We start from the raw sequence: 27,859 nt of genomic DNA, 5'->3' as shown, positions 1-27,859 counted from the left end.
ATTTGTCTTTACAAAAGGTGTGGTTGATACTGTGTAAAGGATTTGGTGACAGAAAGCCTACCAACTTTCAACCAAAATTCTTTAGGATGAACAGCACGCCCCAAATTGAAGAAAAAATATTAAAGAGTAAATATTGTTAATCACATACAAAGGCTCATAGGACCGCAATATATGAGGACTATCAGAGAGCAATTCTTGTCCAATGTCCTCATTGTATTTGGTAAGGAAACAGGCTGAGAAAATGGAGTAACCTACCCGAAGTCACACACATATCACACACATATATATCTGGTTTAATTGTATCTGCATTTTCTTTTCGCTCTCTAACTCAAAAATTTGAGGACTCCTTAATCTCTTTGTTTTCCGTCTGGACGGGGTCAGGAAGAAAATTCTAATTTTGTGACTGCCGAGAGCAACAATCATGTCCCCTTTAAGCGTATCCTATCTTCTCCTCATATGGCAGGCTTTGATATGCCCACCGCGCTTTTCCATTGGCCATTTTGTGTGGTTCCTCGCCCCCTTCCAAGATTTCCAACCAATCTACTGCTCCCTCTAATCTCCGGGGCGGGCTTTGAGGAATGTACCATGTGGACCGTGTGGAGGGGTAGGGAAGGGAAAAAGTGTGGCGGTAGCTCCTTTATTTACCCTCTACGTGTAATCGTGGGGTTCGGCCCGGTCGGAGCCGGAGGTGCAACAGCGTCCCTGAGGGGGCAGCCACGTGTCAGTTCTCAAGGCGCACTCGGATCTGTCAACCCCGAGGCCGGGGGCCGGTGGTCGGGCTGGAGGGCAGCAGCCCCAGCCCTTCCATGTGCCCGCCCTGCCGGCGGCAGCGCGGCTGCCTGGGCTGCTCCCTCCGTGCTGTCGCCCGTGCCCGGTGCTGCGGGGCTCGGGGCTGCGATCAGGGCCGGCCGGCGGACGCCGCGCCGGGGCAGCGTGACAGCATGCGGCGGAGGTAAGGCCCAGGCCACCCCCGAGCTCAGGTGTCTGCGGGCGCGCGCCTGGGAACAGGTGACCACCGTCACCCGTCACCCGACGTATAGCGGCCGCATTGCCGCCGGGATCCCCGAGGTCGCGGGCCCGCCGCGGGTCTGGCGCCTCCTTCTGGCGGCTCCTCCAGCCTTCCCCGGCGGCCGGGCCTCCCGGCCTCTGTCCTTGACCGCCAGAGTCTGGCGCATTGCAGCGGCGCGGGCCCTCGTTCCGGGAGATTTCGGCGCCGAGTGGGAGTGGAAGGGGCGCGGGCGGAGGCCCTGGGCGGCGCTTGGCGTGGGATCCTGAGGCGCGGGTGGGACCTGCCCGCTCTCGGGCCGCTGCCTCTTGGGTGGGTCTTGCCCGGAGGGCCTTGGAGGTCCACGTGGCACATGGCCAGGGGAGGCCCCGCAAGTTCCTTGAGCTCTGTTTTGTTGTGATGATGACAGGGGGAGTGGATGGCCTCTGCATGCATAGTGTGTCTGGGAGCCTCCCCTTCCCTGACCGACGAGGCCGTGCTTTCGGAGATCTGCGTCGCCACTCCAAATGCCAACCTTAACGACCGTCCCTGGAGCCCGGTGCCCAGATCCGAGGCTCACCTGGTGTCCGCTAAAGCGGGCGCGGTGGGCCCCTGCGCGGTGGGTTCCGGCGGGGTGAGCGCGTCACCGCGGCTGTTCGTGGCCCTCGGGCGAGGCCTCCCAGCTCATCCTCTGGGGCAGGGACTTCCCTGGATTTTGGCTGGTTTTTCTCCACCGTCATAATTCAGGGACAGCGTTTCCACGAATACAGACCACATTTATGTTCTTTTGATGTTGGCGTTCAACGCCGAGTTAATTATGGTGTGTACACGAAGTGCGTTAATGCAGAGGGAAGGAGGTAAGATGTAAATAAGGTTTATAACTTTTTTTTTAAACATCGCTTTATTTTTTTCGTGGCGTGTGGGTGAAGAGAATGGCATTTTAACAGAACACCAATGTGTATTTAGTCCCATCTGACAATTTGCTGCAGACAGTCTTTTAGGATGACAGGGATGAAGATGAATTGGGTTTCCTAGTGAGGAAGACTTCTTATTTGGAATCGTTGCTGCGGGCAGGAAGGCTTGGCCCTCTCATTACCTGGCCACAGGTATGCCAAGGTATGCCAGTTTATGGTTGTGGTTGCCTTTCCCTGTAAGCACATCTGTCGAAGGCCTTTAAGAGGAACTTAGAAATTTAATATTTGATTGTCAGGTGTATTTGAGTCAGAAATCTAGCCCAGGTCGTTTTAGCCCTGCACTGAATTCTTGTGCTCCAGGTTTAAAAAAATATTTTTAAACTTTTTGATAGTATATTAAATACCATGAGTTAATTCCAGAATTACAGAGAAAACGTAGTGTGGGAAGTTCCTCTTGTAGAGAATCTTTAGGAACTCGAACTTGGTTCCTAGCCAAGACTCCTTCTTGTGTTCACAACACTAACCTTTCAGATATCTAGGACTTGATTACTAGATTGTGATTTTCCCTTACCTGATATGGTTCCCATTCATTGAGCGCTGTTTCATGGTGTTTCTAAGTGTGTGAGAGAAAATGGGCTCTGGAGTAATGTATACAAAGTACTTAGAGCAGTGCTTGGATATAATAGGTGTTTAATAAATGTAAATAAATATTTTCTTGTCTCTATAGAAACCTGTGGGTGATGGAATTGAATGCAGTTTGATTGCATGCCCCCTTCTTAAGTTAGGAAGGTTAGCCCTTGTCAGTTTTTTTCCTCCTCCTACTATAGGTCTCACACCCCAGAATTTTTAAAATTTATTGATTTGAGAGCAAGAGAGGGAGAGAGAGGAAGGAGAGAAACATCGACTAATTATTCCACCCATTTATGTATTCATTGATTGATTCTTGCATGTGCCCTAACCTAGGATCGAACCCACAACCTTGATGTATGGGGACAATGCTCTTAACTGACTAAGCTACCTTGCCAGGGCTCACACCCAAATTTTTATGATAGGTTAAAAATGAAACTTAAACCTCTAGACCTAGAAGTAATAATTGTGCTCTTCCTCCTGGCTTATTTGTTGCATTTTTTTCAGAAAGGATGGTATACACCTCAAGACAAGAGGTCTAACATCACTCTATAGCAGGGGTCCCCAAACCTTTTACACAGGGGGCCAGTTCACTGTCCCTCAGACCATTGGAGGGCCGGACTATTAAAAAAACTATGAACAAATCCCTATGCACACTGCACATATCTTATTTTAAAGTAAAAAATACAAAATGGGAACAAATACAATATTTTAAGTAAAGAACAAGTAAATTTAAATCAACAAACTGACGAGTCTCTCAATGAGAACTATGCTCCTCTCACTGACCACCAATGAAAGAGGTGCCCCTTCCAGAAGTGCAGCGGGGGCTGGATAAATGGCCTCAGGGGGCCGCAGTTTGGGGACCCCTGCTCTATAGGAAGGTGAGTGGTTAGAATTGGCCCTTTCTTGGGTCTGTTGAGTAGTCTTGTGGGTGAAGATTTTGGTGGTAGTTATGTTGCCATGTCCAAGCGGGACCATAAACTTTTCCTAAGATCTCTTGGCACTGGCAACTGAGAGGTGGCCTGCATGGGTGAGGCCTGACCAGCGGGCAAGGGCAGAGTCTTATGTTTGATAGGCTCTGCCTCTGACCTGGGTTTCATGAGGAGCAAGCTCCCTGTGGACAGATTAAAAGGCTATCAAACCTTGAAAGAGGAAGAAACATGACTGGTTTATTTCTGTCCCATATTATTGTGGGGTTTCTTTTGTGGGTTGTTGTTTTTTTTAAGATTTTATTTGTTTTAGAGAGAAGGGGGGAGGAGCAGGAAGCATCAACTCCCATATGTGCCTTGACCAGGCGAGCCCAGGGTTTCTAACTGGCAACCTCAGTGTCAGTGTTCCAGGTCGACGCTTTATCCTGCTGCGCCACCACAGGTCAAGAGAGAGCTGTCCTGTATTATTAGTAATCATGCTCTGGGTTTGCTTACTGCTTCTCCTTTGAAGAAGTGAAAGCTTTTTCATTGCCTGTTGTCCCATTGATTCTACTTGTGTCAGATCCTCAACGTTAGGTGCGGTATATTACTCCCATTTTATAGATGCAGAAATGGAGGGGGCGTGATTTGCTCTAAGTTGCAAGTGAGTTAATGTCTGAGCTGGACTTGAATTGGGTTTTTCATCTTCTATTACATTTCATTGATACTTTTATAGGGGAAAAGGTATCTTCTTCTTTTTTGGAAGCCTGAAGGATTTAAAGATACCAGATCATTTTGTAGTTGACTAGAGAGCTAAGACTAGTTAGCATTGATACTGAATACTTCTGTGTGGGAGCCAGTACTAGGTACTTTATGTACCTGCTATTCCCAGATTTACAGGTGATGAACTAGAGTTTAGTGAGAATCCTGGTTTCGGGAGTGGCAGAAAGCAAGACTGACACTCAGATCTGAGCTCATTCCAAAGCATGTGCTTCTAACCCCCATGCTTTGCTGGTGTCTGAGGAGCAGACCCAGGTCCTCAACACTGCTGCGCTGCCTTTCTGGTGTGGGCTGTGCTTGTGCTGGCCTTTATTTGTCATTGAAAGCAGAGTATTCACACCCTGGGCTTTCCTGGTACCAGAAGCATTCCTCTAGCCAAGTGGAGGTTCATTACTGTAGAAAAAAGAATCAGAGCTGAAAAAAAAATTCTATTTGGAAAGTGTGAAGTATTTAATAAGACCAGATAGGGAGAATAGGGACAGAGAGAATCAAGGTGGTTTGTAGACAGAGGACATTTGTGATGTTCTACCCTGGGGACATGCTTAGAACCCAGGCTTTTTAACTTAAACTGTGTATTGAAATTGTAAACCTGGAGGACAGCACTTGGGCCAAAATCTGTGCTGTAACTGAGACTCTCCGTTTTTTCTGCATTTGGTGGCAGGGTTGAAGATCTGATTCCCATTCTGTCTTTAGCTCCACAAAATTTTGGGAATGGTGGAGATACTGTTTGGACATTTACCTAAACTCTGTGGACTTCCCTTCCCTCCAGATAATATCCCACCTCCCCAGTCACCTTTGGTTGCACTTTTTAGAAGTCACCTCTAACCCTGTGCAGTTGGGTGGGGTGGTAGAGGGTGTCAGACTCTGAGGTGGACAGAACAGTATCCCTGTCTGCCCTGTGCAGCTCAGCTAGACGTGACTTGTTTTCTTAGCGTGGGCTTTAGCTCTTTCTAGTTTTCTAAAGGCTTACAGTTAAAATCAAGAAACTGGGGAAGAGAACAGGAAAACTGTTGCCTTAAGTTGTGCAGTGTATTGGCTTTCTGTTATTGGCAGGGAGGAAAGTTGCCATAACTCAGAAAAATGGTGGGAATCGGGTTAGAGAATGGAGAAGAAGTTGGACTGTTGGATTGCAGCTTGGGGAAAGGTGGACAGCGGAGGGTGACGGTTTCTGCTGAGTAGTAAGCTCCTTGGTGGGGACAGCCAGGTGCCCTGCATCCCACTGCAGGGGCCTGCTCTGTCTGTCACAGGGAAGGAAGGAAGGAGCAAGTGTGTTGTGTATGAGTGAAAGCCAGGAGAGGAGTTTTTCTGCCGAGATAGGCCCACAGAGGTCTGTTTAATTGTGTATCTAGTGATAGATCTGGTCTGGTTAACTCGGCAAGGAGAGGGGCAACATGGTCATTTTGTTAACTAGTGGCTTTTTTTGTTTTGTTTTTCATTTGTTTGTTTGTTTGTTTGTTTTGAGAGAGGCAGGGAGAGAGAGAGATAGGAACATTGATGTGTTCTTGTATGTGCCCTGACCGGGGAGTTGAACCGGCAACCTCTGTACTCCTAGGACAATGCTCCAACCAACTGAGCTATCGGGCCAGGGCTATTTTTTTTTTTAAATGATTTGAGAGAGAGAGAGAGAAACATCAATCTGTTCCCATATGTGCCCTGACCTGGGAATCAAACCAGCAACCTTTGTGTGTCAGGATGACACTAACCAATTGAACTATCAGGCCAAGGCTTTACTGGTGGCTTTTAATTGAGTTTTCTTCATTGCCTTGAAAAATAATAACTGTGAAAGGTAGAGGGAAACTTTGGTTGGTCCCAACCTTGTCCTCTCTACTGCCATGCCCCTTTTCTGTTGCTGGTTTGATAGAGGAGGCCTTGCCTATATCAGCGTTGGAGCTTAGGTAGAAAGGAGGAACCAGCAGTGCAGAGAGAAGAGGGAGAGAAGGCAGTACCTACTCCCAGCACCTGTAGCTCCTGTACAACAAACCTGTAGCGCAGGCTGTTCCCAGCCTACGGAAGGCTGACTAACAGTCCCTACTAACACCCCAAGTCTTCCCAACTTCACTGGCCTGCACCACCAACGCTGCCTCACTGGGAATGAGAACTGTTGGAGGAAAGGAAGGGGAGTAGCATCATGACAGTGATGCTTGTTGGGTAAACAAGTGGGTTTTTTTAGGTTTGTTCGCTTGTATTGAGGCAGTGCCCTGTGTGTAGTCTGTGGAAGGCTGTGGGTGCTTGGCCTCAGGGAGGCAGATTGCAAATTGCAGATTGCTTTCCTGCTTGGGGTTGTTTGCTGTTTGCCAGAGAAGGGTTCTTTTCCTCTAGCTGTTTTTTTGGAGGGGGAGTGAAAAAAGAGCTGAGGGGCTTGGGAGCCCTGAGATTTCTGCCCAGTGTGTTTGACTGGCGAGTGCTGAGGCTGGTGGAGGCCTGAGTCCAGGTGAGCCCAGAATGCTGAGGGGCTTGGGAGCCCTGAGATTTCTGCCCAGTGTGTTTGACTGGCGAGTGCTGAGGCTGGTGGAGGCCTGAGTCCAGGTGAGCCCAGAATGCTTAGGGGCTTGGGAGCCCTGCCTTTTTTTGCTCATCCACTGTTACGAGAGACTTTAGTAAACAGAATGGCCCACTTTTTCTGGCTCCACTGTTCCTTTACTGTCTACCCAAATCCAGTGGTAACCTGCATGGCCACGGCGGCCTTACAGTGCGTCTGCAGGGACTGCTGTGGCCAGTGCAGAGATCACCAAGGGCACCACAGGCTCTATTCTGTGTGTGCAGTAGTGCTCATGCAGTTGGTTGCAGAGGGAGTTGCTGTCATGGTCCCTGTGCTATGCATGAGGGGCCAAGGCCTCTGCTGAAAAGTAGGGGTCAGGCTGCAGACTCCGCCTTCCAGGTGTGGAATGGTGCTCTCCACTCACTTGTGGCAGGGTTATGTCCATCCTGGGGGCTAACCCCTCCCTCTCTCCCACCCTTTACCCCCTTCTCCACCATTGCGCATTTTCTCCTGTTCACTTCTGAGCTATCTATCTGGAATGCTCTAGGAGAGGCATGTAGGTTACCCAGCATGCCCTCTAAAACTGAGGCAGGGGTAGGAAGTAAGCTGCAGTATTTAGAGGAGAGCACAGGCCCAGGTGGGCTTCCCAGCAGGGGCACTGAGGACAGTGTGAGGACCTTTGGGGACCTAGGGCTGGGTCATAGGATCTAGAAGGAGTGTTAATTACAGCTCTACTCCCAGAAAAGGTGAGGAAACCCTTCCCCTTCCCTCTACCTTTTGCTTGGCGTGGGTTTCTAGTTCCCAAGACCTAGAACCTGAACATTCCCTGTTATTTTATGAATAATTTTTATTTTATGTATTTTGTTTTGTTTTATAACCAAGCTACTCTGGGATCCTAACCACTTTTTGGAACAGAACCTTTTACCCAGTTTGGTCATGACTGATCAGTCATTAATTCCCTGGGGAAAAGGAAAGGGGGAAGTGTTTTAACTAGTGACATGGACATGTATCCGTTTCTTTTCAAAATATGTGGGCTTGTCTCAAAGCCAGACTTGCAGAGGTAGGAAAAAATCAATTTGCCTTTAGCATTTTAAGCACCTTTAGATAAGTGGTTCCTATGGACAGTTATGTAGTAATAGCTTTTATTAACTGAGTGTTACTATGGGCCAGACACTGTGCCAAGTACTTTGTATGCACATGCCGTCTCTAGTCTTCAAGTAGGTATTGTCACTTCTGTTTTGTAGTAGAACTACTCCAGAGAGTGTCAGGTCTATAAATCCAGTACAGTCAGAGGCTGGATGCCTGTAAGTCCTGTGTGTTTAACCATCTCCCCGGAAAGGTGAAGTACGGAGGGAGTGAAAGAAGAGGAAATGGGGAAGAAAAAGTATGGGGCAGGGGAAAGAAATTCATGAGATGACAACTTGAATCAGGCCCCAGGATTTAGTGCATACAGAGTGCCCAGCCTTAGTGGCCAGAGTTGGCATAAAGACGTCATCTCAGCCACCCTCAGGGAGACAGGGAACATACGAGCTTTAGGTTACACCCTGAGACTTTCTTTCAGCGTGTTTAATGAGCAATAAGGCAAGTGCCGGATAATAAGATGATGTTCACCTACGAGAGGTCACCACATTTCTAGGGGAGGCAGACACAAATGCAGAAAACCATAGTATTGTGATAAGTGACTTAACTGGCCAGGGAGCCCTGAACATGAATTGGCAAGAAAATTTATATTAACTGGCAAAAGAGTTCTTGATTAGATTTTGTTAGTTTTGTACATATAAGATTGAGAATTTCTAAAATTTACCTACCCCCTGTGGCTATTGTTTCTGGAATGTTTGTGTTTTTGCACACAGAATCATTTTGCAGCTCCTCTCTGAGGACCAGCCCTGTACCTTGATTGCAGGAAAGGCGGGGGCCGCCCTCAGGCCATCACCCCTGTGGGTCTGTTGGGTGCGGCAGATTGTCCTGGAAGTCCTGCTCTAGTGGAGGTACTGGTCGCCCTTGCTGGAGGAGCCTGCTGTCAGGGTGTGCCCTTCTCCAGTTTCAGAGCGTAGGGGGCAGTCCTGGGCGTGGAGGGCTGCACCGGTGCTTTGGGTATTAGAGATGACCATACTATCCCCAAGGCTCTTTTCTCAAGAAGTCTAGAACCACAATACTGTGTTTGCAGGACCTTGGAACCCAGTGGTGGCCTTGGAGTGATGTCTGCCAGCCCCCCCATTATTAAGAAGCTGATGTATTGTGGGGAATTGCCTGATGGGGCTCTTATTGCTAGAGACACTTAGTCATATACAGTTTTTGCTTATGTTTTAACCTCTAATAATAAGACTTTTGGATCACTTTGATCAGGTCCATTCAAATAGAAATTACTTATGTCTCCTGGGAATGAGTTAAGCGCCTTCTGACATTTGTTCCCTACTATATTAATTGAGTTGACTCAGCTTGGTAATAGCATTTAAGACCTTTTTATATGCTGCTAATGAAAAGCTCTCTCTGTCCATGACCATGACCCTAGAGAAGTGTTCATCAGCTTAAAGGTAGCCCTTGCTTTAAGAAAACTTGATGAATGGAAATGTGGATTGACTTACAAACTATAATATTGTGTGTCTGTACTTGTTGGCTTTAAATTTAATTCTTTAAGGTAAAGGAATTTTGCAACAGAATTTCTTCTCTAGAAATTTAAATTTTTACTTTTCTATATACAGCTTTTTCAGACAGTCTAGTCTTCCACCATTGGTGGGAAGGGCTTACCTGTCACTTTCACCTGCCTTGCCCGCTGTCCTCCACCACACGTGCAGCCCTGGAGCCATGGGTGTTACTGCTGAGCTCAGGCCTGTTGTTGGGCATGTTGGGTGGCACACAGAACCAGGCGCTGTCCTGGCTGTCAGTCAGGGTACGTCCTGGCCACGCCCGGTGGCCCGCCTTTGCTCGTGCAGTACTCACTGCCCATCAGAAGTCGTCTGCAACGTCACATCTGCGCTGCCTCACCTGGCTCTGTGCAAACGGCCTTTCCCTTCGTCTGGACTCCAGGCTGTGTTTTGTAGGTTTCTGTGACGTACAGATGCTTAGGCAGAGGCAATAGGAGGGAAAACCCAAGGTAGAGTAAAGATGATTCCCTGATGGTGAAGGAGGTCAAGGAATTTGACTAAAATCCTTTCTTATATAGAGTAAGGATTAGATTGAGGAATGGGAAAGGTGGGAAGAGAATTCATTTACCAGGAGTCTATTTTATAAATATCTCCCTCACTTCTTACAACAAACATGGTAGTTAAGTAAATGCTGCCACTTAGGTGGGGAAACGTACGGCTCAGTGAGGTTAGATGATTTACCTGAGTTCTCTCACCTGGTAAACGGTGGAGCTACATTAGATTCAAAAACCCCAAATGTGTCTTGGTTATGAACTGGACTTAGACTTTGCTGCACCACTGATTGGGGTTTGTGACCTTGGATGTGTTCTTTAAGCTCCCTGGACCTCAGTTTCTTCACCTGTGCAGTGGTTGTCAGTATGTAGAATTCTGCCAGGCGTTTGGCATGCACGCAGTGAGCACCCTGTGTCAGCTGGTCCTGTTACTAACCATGCTAATGAACTGGAGTGAGATTTTGAGACTGGTTTCCTCTCATGCAGGAGCAGCCACCAGGGAGCATGTGGGAGTTCGTGCTTATTAATATGCATTCCCTGAGATGCCCCCCGGCTCTGCATGATTTTTCTTTTTTTTTTTTTTTTTTTCTTTTTTTTTCTGAAGCTAGAAACAGGGAGAGACAGTCAGACAGACTCCCGCATGCGCCCGACCGGGATCCACCCGGCACGCCCACCAGGGGCGACGCTCTGCCCACCAGGGGGCGATGCTCTGCCCATCCTGGGCGTCGCCATGTTGCGACCAGAGCCACTCTAGTGCCTGGGGCAGAGGCCACAGAGCCATCCCCAGCGCCCCGGCCATCTTTGCTCCAATGGAGCCTTGGCTGCGGGAGGGGAAGAGAGAGACAGAGAGGGAAAGCGCGGCGGAGGGGTGGAGAAGCAAATGGGCGCTTCTCCTGTGTGCCCTGGCCGGGAATCGAACCCGGGTCCTCCGCACGCTAGGCCGATGCTCTACCGCTGAGCCAACTGGCCAGGGCATGATTTTTCTTATTAGTCACTCTTTAGATTTCCTGGAGCAACTTGTTCGTGAATTTATCATCTCGCCATCTCCTCCTTCCCATGTTGTGCTATACTGGGTGTTATTGTAGGTCAGGGCATGTTTGTAGAAGTATGTGACCTTGTCCCTGCTCATGACTTGCTCTGCTTCAGAAGACAGTATGAATGGACAAGGCAACTGGGTAAAGGGTGTGGGAGGGGGAGCAGTGAAATAAAAAATGGCACAGACAGGTGACTTCTGTGAGAATTGACTATGTGCCAAGCCATGGCTTAGATGTTGACCATGCACTGTTGACCCTGCAGGTTAGGTGAGGCTGCAACATCCCACTTTACCAATGACGACCTAGAGGTGTATGCATCTGGTCCAAGGTCACACAGCCTAGCAGGGGTCTCAAACTCGCGGCCCGCCCACCAATTTTGTGCGGCCTGCAGACTAATCAAACTTTGTGGATTAGTCTGCGGGCCAGTCTATGGGCCACACAAAATTGGTGGGCGGGCCACATGCGGCCTGCAGGCCCGAGTTTGAGACCCCTGGCCTAGAGTGAGAGGAGCCTGGGGTTTGAACCCTAGTTCACACGGACTGTCGCGGACCTATGTAACTGTGTCCCAGGTCGTTAGTAGGACTGTCTAGATGAGGTGAAGGGGTGCTGGTGTGAGCAAAGCTTGGGGTTGAGAGTGAGCACGATGCATTCAAGGCAATGAGAAGCCAGCCTGGCCATGTTGGGGGAGGGTTTGGTGTTTATGGACTGCCGTGCCAGCTTCTCTCTGGGAGATGAGTAAGATGAGTTCCTTGCTCTCTGGAATCTTGCTGTAGCTGGGGAGACAGACACACAAATAGATGGTGGCAGCTGTGATGAGGGTAAGTACAGGGTGCTGTGGAAGCAGGGGAGGGAGCCAGGGAGTATCCCAGAGTGACAGAAGGTAAAGTATTGGTGAGCTTAGCACTGAAGGCCAGAAGAGTTTTCTAACAGGCAGAGAACATGAACAGAGGCATAGCCTTGTGGGCTTTTCTTTCCAGAAGCAGGTTGATCCACCTGCTCTGTTGGATGCTATGGCACAGTGTGAAGTTTTTAGGTTTCAGTGGGCTATCAATCGGGTCTATGATGCAGCCTCTCAGCTCTCCTATTGCAGTATGAAAGCAGCGAACTGTAGATGAATAGATGTGGCTATGTGCCAACAAGCTTTTATTTGTGGCCCCCAAATTTGAATTTCATATAATTCTCACATCACTTTTAATTTCCCCTCTCAACTATTTAAAAATGTAAAAGCCATCCTTCATTTGCAGGTTGGATTTGGCTCATAGCTGGTGGCTTGCCCACTCCAGAGCTACTGATGATGTTCAGGTGTGACAGGACCAGGAATTGGAACAAGATGTTGGTGATATAAATAGAGAGGAAGGCCCTGATGCCTGAGACCTTTTGGAAGGAGAACACTGATTAGATAGAGCAGATAAGGAGAGAGAAAGGCCCCAGATAACACGGATCTCTTAAGTTTGGTTCCTGCCTGAGCCCCACTGTGGTCCACTTGGTCTTGTTTTCTGTGTGCCAGGAATATGACTTGATTTTAGAGAAAAATCCAGAAATAGCTGATGCCTTAGGTGCTCCCAGACTCAATCAGCATGGTTGTTCTGACTGTCCCTGTGCGTGTCACTGAGCCAGCCACCTGCTGCCTTGGCCACCAGGTGCATCAGGCAGGAGGTGGCTCCTGCAGTGACTGGGACAGCATGCCCCCCTGTCTGTCAGGGCGTAGCTAAAGTTCATGTTTTGGATAACTCTTTATTTTGGTGAACTTTTAAATTTATAGAGAAGTTACAAGAGCAGTACCAAGAGCCCCTTTACCTGTTATCTACATTTGTAAGTTGGACTGTATTTATTTTGCCCTGTTTGCTCCATCACTCTCTCCCCACTCATACCCCATGCGGGTTTTCTGACCCAGTTGAAAGTTGGAGAAATGGAGCCCCTTCCACCCCTAGATACTTCTGTGTTGGTTTATCGAGAAGTATAGCCCCTTCCACAACCACGGCACGGGGATTGACTCAGGAAACCTAACATTGGTGCAGTGCTATTTATTACCTGATAGTTGTTTTTGAACCTAGCAGCCCTCAATGGCTGCTGCCCTGAGATTATCTGTCACATGTAAAAAGTAACACCGCTGCTCCCATTCACAGAGTTACAGACACAGGCCGGCACCTGCTTGGCTCTGGAGCCCGCACAGCAGCTGCATTGACCCCTGCTGCAGCTGTTGGGGGGAGGGAGCTGGCAGGACCTGCAATTGCCCGAAAGGGGAAGGAATGCCAGGGCCACAGGATCACGTGTCACTTGAGCTGCCTGTGGCCATAGGGCAGGCACCAGCTTCACAGCTCCGGTTGGCTGTTCCCTGCTGCCTTTGTGAGGAAGTTGATCTCCCAAACGCAGCTGCAGCCACAGCGCCCCTGATCTCGGCTGTGGTTACACATGTTCCTTCCTTCAACTTTCCTCTTCTCTGCTGCCTCTCAGCCTCAGGAACGTGATTCCTCTAGGTTGGGTATTTTCTAGATTTGATCTGGAAAGTAAAATGAAATTACATTGCCCTGGCCGGTTGGCTCAGCAGTAGAGCGTCGGCCTGGCGTGCAGGAGTCCAGGGTTCGATTCCCGGCCAGGGCACACAGGAGAAGCGCCCATCTGCTTCTCCACCCCTCCCCCTCTCCTTCCTCTCTGTCTCTCTCTTCCCCTCCCGCAGCTGCAGCCGAGGCTCCATTGGAGCAAAGATGGCCCGGGCGCTGGGGATGGCTCTGTGGCCTCTGCCTCAGGCGCTAGAATGGCTCTGGATGCAACAGAGCGATGCCCTGGATGGGCAGAGCATCGCCCCCTGGTGGGCATGCTGGGTGGATCCCCTTTGGGCGCATGCGGGAGTCTCACTGCCTCCCCGTTTCCAGCTTCGGAAAAATGAAAAAAAAAAAAATGAAATTACATTGGAGTAATTTATTTTGGAAATAAAAAGGGAGGAAAGGGTATCTTACTGTTCCTAACTTAAAGCAAAAAAGAATCTTTATTTTGCTGCTTTAAAAGCCTGACACTAGAAATAGGGCGGTATCTGATGAGTACTCTGTAAGTGCACATTAGTGGTTAGCTCCGCAGGAACTCAGGGAAGAGGAGTCTGGGAGTTTTGCATACAATGAGGAAGGGCTACAGAGGGTGACTCCTTGCATTTAGCTAAGCTCTTTGCATGTGACTGAATGCTGGTCTTTGTCTTATGCCTGCGTGTTAAATTGTTACTGTCTGCGGGCCTGTTCTTGTGATCTGGTGTCTGAAGAGTCAAGACTCCTTGGGTCTGTAAGGCCTTGTGCTGGGCATGGGAGGGGATGGGGGGGCACAAAGGAGAATAAGGGTGTTGGGGTCTCTGCTTCCCTGAGCTCCCAGTCCACACAAGGAAACATGATTTGTCTGCTACAGTGCATGAGCTCGGGGAATCACTGGATGGCTCCGTGCCACAGCCCTGCCATTTGTAATAGAGAGACGTTGGCTGTCACAGTTCAAAGGGACATACTGGAGATGGAGTTTGAGTATAAAATTGTCAGGTGTGCTTGGAAACAAATGCAAGTACTGTTTATTTACTGATGTTTTCATAGGAGTGCCCTTCTCACAGACAGGCCACTGCTTTCCACTAGTGTAAGAGGGCTGGAGGGCAGAGGGCAGAGCTGCCCAGGCAGGAGCCGCTCATCTTTGAGGGCCTGTAGTTCATGAAATTTGCAAGGCAGAGATTCAGTGAACATCCACTTTAAGGTATCAGGGACACCCAGAGACAGTTCACACTTTGGGAGTTCAGATAAATAGCAAAAGAGCAGCAGTAAATACTGGGACGTACAGACAGTTGGGTACAGACCAGGTGCGAGCGCAGTGCTGCCCAGAGTACAGCAGTGGCTCTTTCCCTCACACCCTCTGCTCGTGCTCTTCTATCATCTTACCGTTCTTCCAGTACTCCAGGAGTACCCTGCCTCAGGGCCTTTGCACAGACTGTTTCCTCTCCCTGAAACACTCTTCCCCAAGATGTAACATGATTAATTAATTGCCTTAGCCCTTACGTTTCTTTATTTAGATGTACTTTCTCCATGAAAGCTTCTCTTGTTCAGAATTTTAGAATTTTTAACATGTCCCCTCCCCCCTAGTGCTCCAAATTCTTTCTAACCTGCCTGATATTTTCCTTTCCCCACAGTGCTCACCAGCCCCCAGTATGCTGTACTTAAGCTCATGAAAAGGCCTAGTAGCTGGATCCAGATCTTGGGTTTAAGTCTTGGCTTCACCAGTGTACTGTGATGTGACCTTGGGTAGGTTACTCAACCCCTTGAGCTTGGTTTCTTCATTTGTAAGAATGATACCTAACTCAGGATTTTTGTGAAGATTAAATGAATTAGTATTTATAAAATGCATAGTGTAACACCTGACATGGAGTAAGCTCTGTATGCGTATTTGATAACTACAGCTTTTATTGCTTTTCCTCCCACTGAAATGGAAGCCCCGTTTAAGTTGCAGAGTTTCACCTGTTTTGTTCTCTAGTGTGTCCCTGGCATTTAGAGCCAGGCCTGGTGCGGGCGGGCAGGCAGTGCACCTGAGCACATGGATAGGCTGCGGGTGAGCTGGTCTGGAAGGAAGCAGGGAGGTGTGGGTCACTGTGAATAGCAAGGTGGGCCTGGGTCCCCACCCCAGCTCTGCACTTAAGGCTGTGTCATCAGGAGTGGCTTTTTTTTTTTTTTTTAATTAAAAAACAAAACCATATTTAATAGGTTAGAGTGTTTTAAAATAACTTTCAGTTTCACACAAGACATTTTGACTTCCTAGGATACATTCATAGCTGGTTTCAACTCCCCTTCTAGTACTACCCAATTTTTATTATACTGATTTTACCTCATCAAACATTGGCATTCATTTTTATAGCATAAATCCCATAGAATTCAGTTGTCATCTCAGACTCTTTTATTCTAGCTTCTCTGTTTTTGACGTCTTTATTTTGATTCATCATCTCTTACTTGCCTGAGACCCAGTCTCAGGCTAGCGCTCCTGCGTAAGCACCGTTAGCAGAGTTAGATGAAGTAATATGCAGTAAGCACTGAGCATGATACCAGCTTGACTGGCAGCAGGTGGTACATGTCACTCTTTCCCTGCTCAGCACCATGGGAGGAAGTGAGTCAGTAGAGGAAGCAGGTGGTTGGGGGGGGGGGGGGTCAGGGAATCCTGAGTCCACGTGTGCGGAGGGGGACAGAAACAAGACGGCTGGTAGAGGTGTGACCATCACAGGCAGCTTGGCTGGGGTGGCTCATAAGAGAGCTCTTTATTGTCAACTTACTACTAGATAAGGGGCTTAGTTTTTTTTTTTTTTTTTGTTACTTTACCTTGACATTTCAGAAAAGTACAATAAAACTACAAAGTACTCCTGTTTACCCTATACCAGAACCACAAATTGTCTTCATTTTGACCCATTTGCTTCTTCATGTTTTTTCCATCTCTTTGTGAAGTAGTGACACTGTACCCATTGACCCCTAGATACTTGAGTTAATTCCCAGTAACTAGAACATTCTCTCCAACTTTGGGAGCCTCAGGTTCTTAAATAAGGAAGAGGCAGGCTGTGAAAAGAACTGGAGGGAAGAGGGTGGCGGCAGGGCTGTGGGCAGGCAGGGTGGAATGGTTTCCCCTGGAGGAGGAGAAGGACATTGTGACTAGAAATGGAAAAAGGGGTGAGACCCAGGAGAGGCTGAGCAGAGCTGAGAGGTGTGTGCTGCCTGGGACAGTTGAGGACTTAGACCAGTGGGAGGGGCAGCACCTATCATCTGAAAGGGCAAATGGTAGCTTTATTTTACACTTGGGGAAATGAAACATCACTCTCCTCTTTTATTCATATTACAGTCTATGAAGATAAAAATCTCCTGCATTTTTAAAGGAGCAGCTGGGACGAGCTTGTGCTGTCAGAGGCATGGAGGTGCACACAGCTGGGCTGAAGAGCAGTGCGACTGGGAGCTGGGGAGGACTTGATGCATTGTCACGAAGACAGTAGGTAGAGATGAGCATTCAGGTAGTCTGACACAGAGCGAGCTGGGCATCAGTAGTGACTAAGTGGGGAGGATGGTGGGAAGCCAAGGACCAAAACTAGCTTTAGGAGGGGGAGCTTTAGGGAGCCAAGGAGGAGTGGAGTCCAGAGGAAGAACTTAAAGGGGTAGGACACCAGTAGCAGTGTAAAAACAAATAGAATTAAGAAAGAGGACCCAACCAAGCAGAAGAGACTCAGTGAGTGAGCTCCCAGCTATTCTGAGTACCAGCCCAGTGCCCTCTGAGGCCCCGGGGAGACAGATTGGGCTCTGTTTTTCCAGAGCAGTGGCCAAAACTAAGGAACACCCTGGGAAGAATGCAACCCAAAGTGCTAAACTAAATCAGGTGTTGAAGGGTTTAAAATTAACTTCCCAGGGCCTGAGGGCTTTCGTTGAAGAAGGACCTCAGGGAGAATTCATCAGCAAAGTGTCTTACGTGGGAGCCCATGCTAAAATAATGTGCCTTATATTTGAGATCTTACTAAGATAATGTGTCATGTTGGAGATGGTGGTGTTCTCTCCAGCTTCCAGAATTTCCAGCTGTAGGAAAATCCTTTTATAGGAAAGTCTTGATGGCTTCTGGAGTGGCAGGCTTTGAGGAGTGCAGTCACCACAGGCCACGTGTTGTCCACACAATGCACTGGGCACCTTCAGAGCATTAAACACTGGGGTATGACAGTAGTGTGCCATGGTGACCAGAGCCCGCTCAGTCAGACCCTGTGGTTACATTTTCAGGAATTTTGCAAGTTGGTTGTTAAATGCAGCCATTATTAAAAATGAATTCTATGAATTTATAATTAAATAAGCCTGACCTAGCAGTAGTGCAGTGGATAGAGCATTGGACTGGGATGTGAAGGATCCAGGTTCGAGACCCCGAGGTTGTGGGCTTGAGCCCAAGGTCGCTGGCTTGATCAAGGGGTCACTCGCTCTGCTGTCAGCCCCCCAGTCAAGGCAATGTGAGAAAGCAATCAATGAACAACTAAGTTGCCACAACAAAGAACTGCTTTTCATCTCTCTCCCTTCTTGTCTGTCTGTCCCTATCTAGCCCTCTCTCTGTCTCTCTTGCAAAAAAAATATAAATAAATAATATTGAAAACAAGGGTAATACATACTCAAATCTTACCCCTTCCTGAGTATTTTAGCACTGACTGCCCATGCATCTTTCGTGGCTGTGGGATGGGAAGGCTGTTGCAGTGAGTGGTGCACTCCCCTCCCTGGCTGCCATCTGTGTACAGAGAAGCCTTGATGGAAGTGTTCACACCAGAGACCAGCAAACACTACAGGTCATCGCTGTGTTTATTATTTTGTTTATTGTCTCAAAAAGTGATGGGGAAAATGCTCACATTTGCTGTTGAAACTTAGTTTGTGCCTTGCAGCCATTACATTATGAATAGCACCCAAAATTGAGGAAATATTCTTCTTGTATTTGAAAACCAGGGTCCAATTTAGCATTCACTGATTTATCAGTTTAATCCATAGGTTGGCCACAGAGATGAGTGAGACAAAAGTGTGATAGTGTGCTGTGAGAACCAGTTGGCTGCGTGGAATTTACACAAGAGTAGCATACATTTTATTGCTGCACACTTTATTATATATTACTATATACTTATTATGGTATTGTATATTTTAGTACTATGGCATGTTATATATTTTTTATGTCAGTAAAATTTATAGTAAATGTGTGTATATATAAAAACATGCACACGATTTTAGAGACTAGGAGGTAAGCATTGAGGAGCACATCTCCGGGTAAAACAAGCATTGGGAGACAGATAAACCATCACAGAGGTGCCTACGCCCATGGGGGCACTGGAGGAAGGACCAGTGAGGGTCCAGTGAAAGTGTGTGACAAGGTAGTAATCTGAGCTGTAGGGGAAGTCCGGGAGGGCCTCAGGGAAATGGTGCTACTTAAATTAAGCACCCACTGCTGGTGATGGGAGTGTAGGAGTACCTGAACACCTCTGGGAGAGGGGAGGGGGAGGAGGTGTGCAGGCTTGTAGAGCAAGCAAGCAGCTCCTGCGACTAGAGTGTGAGGATAGAAGGAAGGAGGTGGGGGCGTGGACCAGAGCGTGGGTGCTAGGTGTAGGTCATGTGAAAGGTCATGCTGACAGTCTAAGGATTCTGCTCTTAGGTAATTGGCCACTCATGTGGCACAGACACTTAAAGGCAGTTCTCCATTTGGGCAACTTCAGAAAAGAGGTATTAATAGTATTTTTTGTGAAGTAAATACTTTATTGGACAAGTATGAATTATCCACTTGCCGTGTGCAGGACTTTGTGCTTAGGGTGTTCTAGGACACAGAAATAGTCAGTATTGTCCTTGCCTACTAGGAAAGGATTACATGGTAGGGAGCCATGTATGCTCACAGTGAACTGTACTGTACGGTGGCTGGGAACAGAGTGTGGTAAAGGAAGCAAATAATCCTGATTGTGGGGATGGGGATGCCACATGGACAGGCATGATAGTGGTTTGCAGTGATTTACTTGGGGACCCGAAAAGACTATCTCACTTCTAACTGAAGGCCGTTTCTGTCTTAATCCCTGAGTTATTTCCATCATCCACTGCCCTGGTGTCTCTGATCATTTCATGAATGCTAATTCTGCCTCTAACCAGACTGCAAGAGAGGGACTGTAAAGCCAGTAGGCACGGCCACCATTACAGCCGCCTGGCCCATGCAGGTTCACATTGGATTCGGACAGTCGGTAAAGAAACAATGGAGCCAAGAACTGGCGAGCCATCTTCTTTAATCCTAGCTTGCACCCGGCGGGCAAGTAAAAACACACACTGGGCTCCAAAACCCACTCACATTCAGTGCTCACAAAGCTACTGACTTATCCGAGTTTCCTAGAATCAAAGGTTTCTAGCTCACCAGACTTATTCACCTCTGTTCCCCATCTCCTTCCATCTCCCTGCTTCTAACTCTGCATAAACTGGCTTCTCACCCAACACCCCGCCATCTTGGCTGCTTCTCCTGGCCTCCTCCACATGGCCTTTCTCTGCTCTCTGCTGTGCTTTCTCCTCTAATGCTAATCTCAGGAACCAAGAGCGCAAGCTCTCGTTCTGCCCCCATTTTATAGTGTAGATTCAAAACCTTTAATCCAATATACAAAATAGGGAAGTCTCTAATACAAAGTCACTTCTCTGAGGCATGATTGGATTGTACCACCCCACATCAAAAAGGATGGGAAAGGCTTAATCCCAAAACCAAGCCCCAGGCTACAACCATCCTGCCTGCCTACAGCCTGCCCCCAACACACATTAATATCACCTGGGCGACGGCCTCCACGTGGGCAGCGCCATCTTTAACAAAGTGAGCATAATATATTTTATCTGCCCAACAGGGACCCTGTCTGACACTTCCCCTGGTCCTCGTGGCTCCTGGGTAGGAGTTAGTATTATGTGCTTTTAGAAATACGTGTTGTTGTGTTGTGTGTGTGTGTGTGTGACAGAGACAGAGAGATAGAGAGAGGGACAGACAGAAAGGGAGAGAGATGTGTAGCTTCAATTCTTCATTAAGGCACCTTAATTGTTTATTGACTGCTTTCTTATATGTGCCTTGACCTGGGGGGCTACAGCAGAGCAAGTGACCCCTTGCTCAAGCCAGTGACCATGGGGTCAGGTCTATGATCCCCCGCTCAGGCCAGCGACCCCACGCTCAAGCTGGTGAGCCTGCGCTCAAGCCGGCAACATCCGAGTTTTGAACCTGGGTCTTCTACGTCCCAGTCTGACGCCTTATCCACTGTGCCACTGCCTAGTCAGGCATGTGTTGCTTTTTATATCCACCAAAAAAGCATCATAATAGGTTTAGAAGAGACTTTGGACGAAGAACCAGCCTAGTTAATGTTTCGGACATAGGTTGGGCTGAGAGGTGCTGAAGAGGAGCTTCTGTCTCTTCCAAGCAGGACTCACCCAAGGGTCCCTGGATGCCGTGGGGCCTTCTCCCAGTGAACTCTCTGGTAAAAAGGCTCAGCACTCCTATTCTTGTTATTTTACCAACACTTATTGAGTACCTACTATGTGCCAGGCACTGTGTTATGAGAGTACAATGACACAGGGACAGAGCTGCTGCCCTCAGTTTTCTTAGACAGCTTTGCTGTAAAACTCACACCATTACCATTCACTCATGTAATATGTATGACTCACTGGGTTTTAGTATGTGCAGAGTTGTGCCACTGTCACCATAACTAGTTTTAGAACATTTTTGTTACCCCAGAAAGAAACCCTGTGCCCACAGCAACAACTCTTCCTTCTCTTCAGTTCACTGTCCCCAGCCCTAGCAACACTAATCTACTGTCTTTCTTTATAGATTTGTTGTTTTGCACAGTTCGTGTAAATAGAATCACACAATATGTCATTTCTTTCACTTAGCACAATGTTTACTTTGTATGTATCACAATGTCATTCTTATGGCCAAATTATATCCCTTTTTATGGATAGACTATATTTTCATTCAACAATTAACAGACTTTCCACTTTTGGCTAATTTGAGTAATGTTGCTGTGAACATTCATGTACAGGGTTTTGTATGGACATGTTTTCATTTCTCTTTTGTATACATATACCGTATTCCTCCATGTATAAGACGCACCTTTCCCCGAAAAATTTGGGGTCCAAAAACTGGGTGTGTCTTATGTGGTTGTGGCATTTCAAATGCCATAGATGGAACTGAGGACGAGGTAATATATGAAGACAGTGATTCATCATCAGACACAGATAAGGACAAGCTAATGGATGTGAGTTTTGACAGTGATGAGTTGTTTGAATTTTATGATGAATGAAACTTGAGTTTAATAATTTTATGTAATACTTTTTTTTTTCAAATTTTAGGGCCCCAAATCAAGGTGCATTTTATACATAGGAGTGTCTTATACGTGGGGAAATACAGTATCTAGGAGTGGAATTGCTGGGTCACGTGTAACTGTGTTTAATATTTTGAGGAACTTACAGACTTTTCCAAAGTGGTTGCACTGTTTCCCACCAGCAATGTGTGAGGGTGTGAATTTCTCCATCTCCTCAGCAACACTTATTACTGTCTTATTACTAGTGGGTGTGACATGATATCTCATTGTGGTTTTGATTTGTATTTCCCTAATGGTTAGTGATGTTGAAACTTTCATGTGCTTATTGGCCATCTGTGTGTCTTCTTTGGAGAAACATCTGATCAAATCTCTAGCTCAGGCCCTGGCCGGTTGGCTCAGTGGTAGAGCGTCAGCCTGGCGTGCAGAAGTCCCGGGTTCGATTCCCGGCCAGGGCACACAGGAGAAGCGCCCATCTGCTTCTCCACCCCTCCCCCTCTCCTTCCTCTCTGTCTCTCTCTTCCCCTCCCGCAGCGAGGCTCCATTGGAGCAAAGATGGCCCGGGTGCTGGGGATGGTTCCTTGGCCTCTGCCCCAGGTGCTAGAGTGGCTCTGGTTGCAGCAGAGCAACTCCCCGGAGGGGAAGAGCATCGCCCCCTGGTGGGCAGAGTGTCACCCCCTGGTGGGCGTGCAGGTGGATCCCGGTTGGGCGCATGCGGGAGTCTGACTGTCTCTCCCCGTTTTCAGCTTCAGAAAAATACCAAAAAAAAAAAAAAAATCTCTAGCTCAAAAACTGTAGGTTACTTTTTATTATTGAGTTATAACAGTTCTTTGCATATTCTGGATGTAAGTTCTTTATCAGGTATGTGAGCTGCAGATGTTTTATCCCATTCTGTGTGTTGTCTTCTCACTCTCTTGATGGCGTACTTTATGCTTCAAAGCTTTTAACCTTGATGAGTCAGATTTGCCCCAGTTCTTGAGTAAACCCAGCTTTGTAGGACAGATTCCCAGGCTTCCAAGTGTTACTGTTATATTAAAAAAGTCCCCAGTGCTGAGTAGGATATAACCAGTCTCATAACTTTTAATACTCAGAACCTCTTACACTTGTGACTTTGCTTCAGCTTTTAGAAACTTAAATCCTGTGAAAGCAAGGACTGAGGTGTACTGGCTTCTTTGTACCAATCACTTACAATGTTGATGGTGAAAACAGTTGTGTGCTAATGACTGCTGAACACACTGATTTGGGGGCCTGGTTCTGAGAGTGGCCGGACACTGATGAATTGGGCTTGTATTTAAGCCTAGGCCAGAAGAATGGAGCCCTGTCATTTCTCACTGTAATGTCAGCTCCCTTGTGTTACCTAATGAGATTCTTCAGCTCTATTTACTCTAGTGTAAGGCATGAAATTCAATAATAAGAAATGCATCTGAGTTATGTAGCTATATTATCAGAATAGAAAACTTTTTTTTTTTTAGAGAGAGAGAGAGAAAGAGAGAGAGAAAGAGACAGGAAGGGAGAGAGAGGGTGAGAAGCATCAACTTGTCGTTGCTTTCTCTCTAGTTGTACATGGATTGCTTCTTGTACATGCCTTGTCCGGGGCTGAGTCAGTGACCCTGCACTGATGAGCCTGTGCTCAGAACCAACAACCTCAGGACTTCAAACCAGCGACCTCAGCGTTCCGGGTCGATGCCGGATTCACTGCACCACCACAGGTCAGGCCAGAATGAAAAACTTAAACTCTTAACCTGTGCTGATCCCTATAAAATATTTCAGCAATCCACCCCTCCCTCTGTTGTTCAAAGAAGACTAAAAAGAATTTTACCTACATGATAAAGTTCTCTTTTGAGCCACCTGTGACCCATCTCACACCTAATGGTACTGGTCCTGGTCAGTGAAGGAGGGAGAGAGTGTGCCCTGGAGGTGTGCAGTGGGGTCTATTTCTTGCCCATGATCACATTCCCACTGGTAGGTGGGAGTGCTGGCTTCTCTTTTGGGGGACACACCTGCCACCACTTACAAATGTGTTAGTTCAGAGCCCCAGGTGTTCCGTAACCCTCTTAATTCTCTTCATCAGGTGTTGCCATTCCTAAGTTGGGGTAAATGAATGTGTTGGCATTTCCTTTGCATGTCATTTGAGCAAGTGGACATAATCACATCGCTGGGGCTGTGATTATGTGAGAGAAGAGGACCCTCTCTAAGGAAGAGCAGAGAAGATGAGAAATCCTTTCTTTCCAAATGCAGGGAAGTTGTGGGAATTACTAACTAGGAAATGAACCAAGTAGGGTAGAGTACAGTTTAAAATTCCCCGGCATGTTCACTGTGGGTCACCCATTGAGCATCAAATGCTTGGATGACTGTAGCAGCTGTGACTTTGAGATGAAGCATGGCTCTGTGTTCCCGTTGTGGATGCAGGTGAGGTGCCTGGGACCCTGTGGATGCTCGTGGGGTTGGTGGCCTATCTTGGGTTGCTCCGGCCTTTTTGTCTTTCTGCAGAGCCACTGTGCATGGTTCTGGTCACAAGTTGACCTGGGACTGACAGTTTTTCCAAAGGAGTCAGTTACTCTTGCAGTGTTTATGGCACCCTGCTGCTTTGACTTCTTTGCCAACGTTGTTCTTGGTAGGGCCCAATTTTCATACTTCAAAGATGGTTGAAGATGGTGTTATACAGTTAAAAGTGGGGGCCCTAAAGTCAGGCTGCCTGGGTTCAGTTCTGTCTTTTGCCACTTGAAACCTTGATGTCCTGGGTTCAATTCCTGGCCAGGGCACACAGGAGAAGCACCCACTTGCTTCTCCACACCTCCCCCTCTCACCTCTGTCTCTCTTTTTATCTATCTCTTCTGTCCTCCTGCTGCCATGGCTCGATGGAGTAGGTTGGCCCTGGGCGCTGAGAAGGGCTCCATGGCCTCCACCTCAGGTGCTAAAAAAAATGGCCCCAGTTGCAAAGGAGCAAGGGTCCCAGATGGGCAGAACATTGCCCCCTAGTGGCTTTGCTGGGTGGATCCTGGCTGGGTGCATGCAGGAGTCTCTTTCTGCCTGCCCCCCCCCACTAAAAAAAAATTAAGAACACTCTGACTTCGAGTATGTTCTAAATTTCTGTGTTTTTATCTATAAATTATAGATAATACCTATTTCATGCTTATTGTGAGGACTCAATGAATTTTTGTGTGAAGTTCAAAAAACAGAGTACAAGAAAGTGTTCATCACATAGTAAGCACGTATTAGATATTAGTTATGTTGTTGCTTTGAAACAACCAGAATGTTTGTTTCTACTCGGCTCTTGTAAATGAAGTAGTGATCAAATTGAGTAGCAGTATGTTTTAGTAAAACATAAATAGCAGTGCTGTTAAATTCCCATTTATCATCTCCTGTGTTAGGCCCTATAGTGAAGGTTCTTACATATATATTGCCTCTTAACTCATAACAATAATCCACGGTAGTCTTATGAACACCACTGAGGGCCATGCTCAGGGCCAGTTGCTGCTCAGCTGGGCTTGTCCTTGTCTGTGTCAGCCTTGGGAGTGAAAGCAACAAGAAATTTGCTTTGTGCACTGAGCCTTTTATTTCAGCTATCCATATATAGCCATGGTCCAGAGGGAGGCAGGAGGATTTCCAGGACATAAACCATTGTGGGTGAGTCTTTTCTGTAGTGATGATTGAACAGTGATGAGGAAGACTTCAGGGGACTTATCAAAAAAGGCCTGTGATCATCTATTGGTCTGTTCCACCGACAGGCAGACCCATGACAGGCAGACCCATACCGACAGCCTTAACAGTCACCCAAGGCTGGGGGCAGTAAAGGAGGAGGCCTTAATACCCCCCCCACACACACACACATACACACAGGCTGTCCCCGAGCAGGTCAGAGTCAGGATGACCCCGCCTGGGTCCTGTCCTCTATGGGAAGGAACATGTGCTCAGTTACATGTTCTCTACAAACAGTCCCTGATCAAATGATATGATCTCAGAAACTGTCTTCTGGCCTGTGGGTTTGGAAGCCCAGCATTCTTTTGCCACCACTCCACTCGCTCCCTGTTTCCTGTCTGAAGAGGCTTGGCAAGTATTGAGCTGCCACAAGATATCAGAGAATGGGGAGGTAGCAGCCCTGCCTCCCCCCGCCACTTCCCTTCTCCCTCAAGGTAATTCAACCCACAGAAGAGTTCAGATTAAAGACCTGTGGCCCTGGCCGGGTAACTCAGTTGCTTAGAGTGTTGTCCAGACATGCTCAGGCTGCGGTCTAGCTCCCCAGTCAGGGCACATACAGGAACCCACCAGTGAAGACATAAATAAGTGGAACAACAATCCATCTTTCTCTCTCTCTCCTTCTCCCTCTCTCTCTCTCTCCTTTCTCCAGCCCCTCCCCACTTCTTCCCCTTCCTCTCTAAAAAATCAATAAGAAAGGGAAAAAAAGGATTAAATACCTGTAGTTCAGTAGGCATAGCATCAGGGTAAAGATCTGCCTAGAAGACTTGGGGACTGCAGAGAATGGCTGGAGGTCCAGCAGCCTGCGGTGGGCAGCCCAGGTGAGCTCTGAGCAGAGCGCAGGCGTGGACTGCCTGGCATTACAGAGCAGCAGGTATGTGCTGGCGGCGTGAGTGCTGAGTGTAGTAGGCTGCTTTCGGTCTGGCAGTGCCAAAGACTACGTATGCTGATGGGTCAGGTTACAGTTGCTGTGGGAACTATGACCTTTGAATTTCCTGACTTATGCCTGGAATTTCAGTTGCATAATACTACAACAGCTTGGGTTTTGCCCCTTCTCGCCCCCTTCTTGGCATTTAATGTTTATCTCAGTAAATTAGATGCATATCTCTCACTGGGTTTATCTTTCCCTTGGGGCAGGCATCCTTCTCCACCTCCCCCTGTGTTGGGCAGGAGTCCAGCCTGGCCCTGGCCTACAGGGTCTTCTTCTGGTCTCCAGGCCAGCACCTGGCTGGGGGATCCCACTGGAGCTACCTCTGGGATACACGATGGGGTGTGTGTCAGGGTGGGCCCGTCTGCCCTTCCTGGTCTGCAGTTCTCTGCACACTGCTCCGTGTGTGCAGCGTCCTCTTCAGGCAGCTCAGCCAAGTTCCCTCCTGGTCTGCAGTTCTCTGCACACTGCTCCATGTGTGCAGCGTCCTCTTCAGGCAGCTCAGCCAAGTTCCCTCCTGGTCTGCAGTTCTCTGCACACTGCTCCGTGTGTGCAGCGTCCTCTTCAGGCAGCTCAGCCAAGTTCCCTCCTGGTCTGCAGTTCTCTGCACACTGCTCCGTGTGTGCAGCATCCTCTTCAGGTAGCTTAGCCAAGTTCCCTCCCCTCCAGGAGACGGTTTCAACACCACAGCCTAAAACTGCCCCATCCCATGAGCTCTGTGTAACTTGAACATTTCATTTGGCAGTCAGTCAGATCTTGGTTGTCATTTGGGGTGGAGGAGTGGTCTGGTCTTTCTTTTCTATAAACCAGATTGTAAAATTCTTGGGAGCCAAGATTTGAAGTCATTGCATTGCTTGTTAAATGGTTACTGGGTTTGCCGAACTAAACTTGTATTTCTAAGTATCTATTCTGAGCGGCTGGCCCCCACCGCTGCTTCTTCCCCTCCCAGTGAACTCTAAACCCACTAGCCCTGATCCTTGGAAGGCCCATCTTTCCATCTTTCTCACCTGGCAGCCTGTGCACAGTGACTCCCTGCTGTCCCTCGATAGAGCGTCTACCTTCACTTAGTGCCCTTCTTCAGTCTCAGTCCAGACGTCACTTCATTGCCATGCCTTCCCTGGTCACCTCAGCCAAGGCTACCCCTCCGGGTCTACTATTCTTTCCCCCACAGACATTTTCACCACCCATATATTGACATTTTTATACTGATGGTTATGACCCCATCTGCATTTCCATTTCTGGGACATAGGAAATGTAGCATTTTGTTCACATTCTGCACTGACCCAGCATGGTGCCTGGTCTTCACCGTAAGTGCTAAAGAAGTGAGTGTTCTTGTAGGATGGTAGGTACTTTTTTTTTAAGGGACAAGAAAGAAACATAAAATGCCTAGCAATTATCCAGTAGTTGTGCTGCTTTGGGTATTTGCAGCAGACAGGCTTTATGTGTTCCCTCTTGAAATGAGAATTGGAACTTCTTTGATCTAGGCAAAATACATGTGCTCTTGTTTTCTTTCTTCCTTCCCTCTCTATTCCTTTTTTTTTTTTTTTTTTTTTTTTGCTTGT

General features: G+C 47.7%; 1 protein-coding gene across 23 annotated transcripts in view; it reads left to right on the top strand.

Moving 5' to 3' along the window:
• The first annotated feature begins 608 nt into the window (after positions 1 to 608).
• Positions 609 to 27,859, top strand: part of MICAL3 (microtubule associated monooxygenase, calponin and LIM domain containing 3) — a 218,919-nt gene continuing 191,668 nt past the window's right edge. For 19 of the 23 annotated variants that reach the window (XR_010751058.1, XR_010751059.1, XM_066381120.1 and 16 more), the window contains exon 1: positions 609 to 952. The gene's annotated coding sequence lies outside the window, so the exon portion shown is untranslated. Of the gene's footprint in view, positions 953 to 1,298; positions 1,319 to 15,013; positions 15,126 to 16,698; positions 16,843 to 23,225; positions 23,383 to 27,859 lie in introns of those variants that run through there. The other 4 variants (XM_066381102.1, XM_066381104.1, XM_066381105.1 and 1 more) reach the window with 4 other exon arrangements.

The sequence above is a fragment of the Saccopteryx leptura genome, chromosome 4 (genome assembly GCF_036850995.1).
Source record: "Saccopteryx leptura isolate mSacLep1 chromosome 4, mSacLep1_pri_phased_curated, whole genome shotgun sequence".
Classification (NCBI taxonomy): Eukaryota; Metazoa; Chordata; class Mammalia; order Chiroptera; family Emballonuridae; genus Saccopteryx; species Saccopteryx leptura.
Note: the sequence above shows the minus strand (reverse complement) of the source record. Positions and strands in the feature narration are given on the sequence as shown.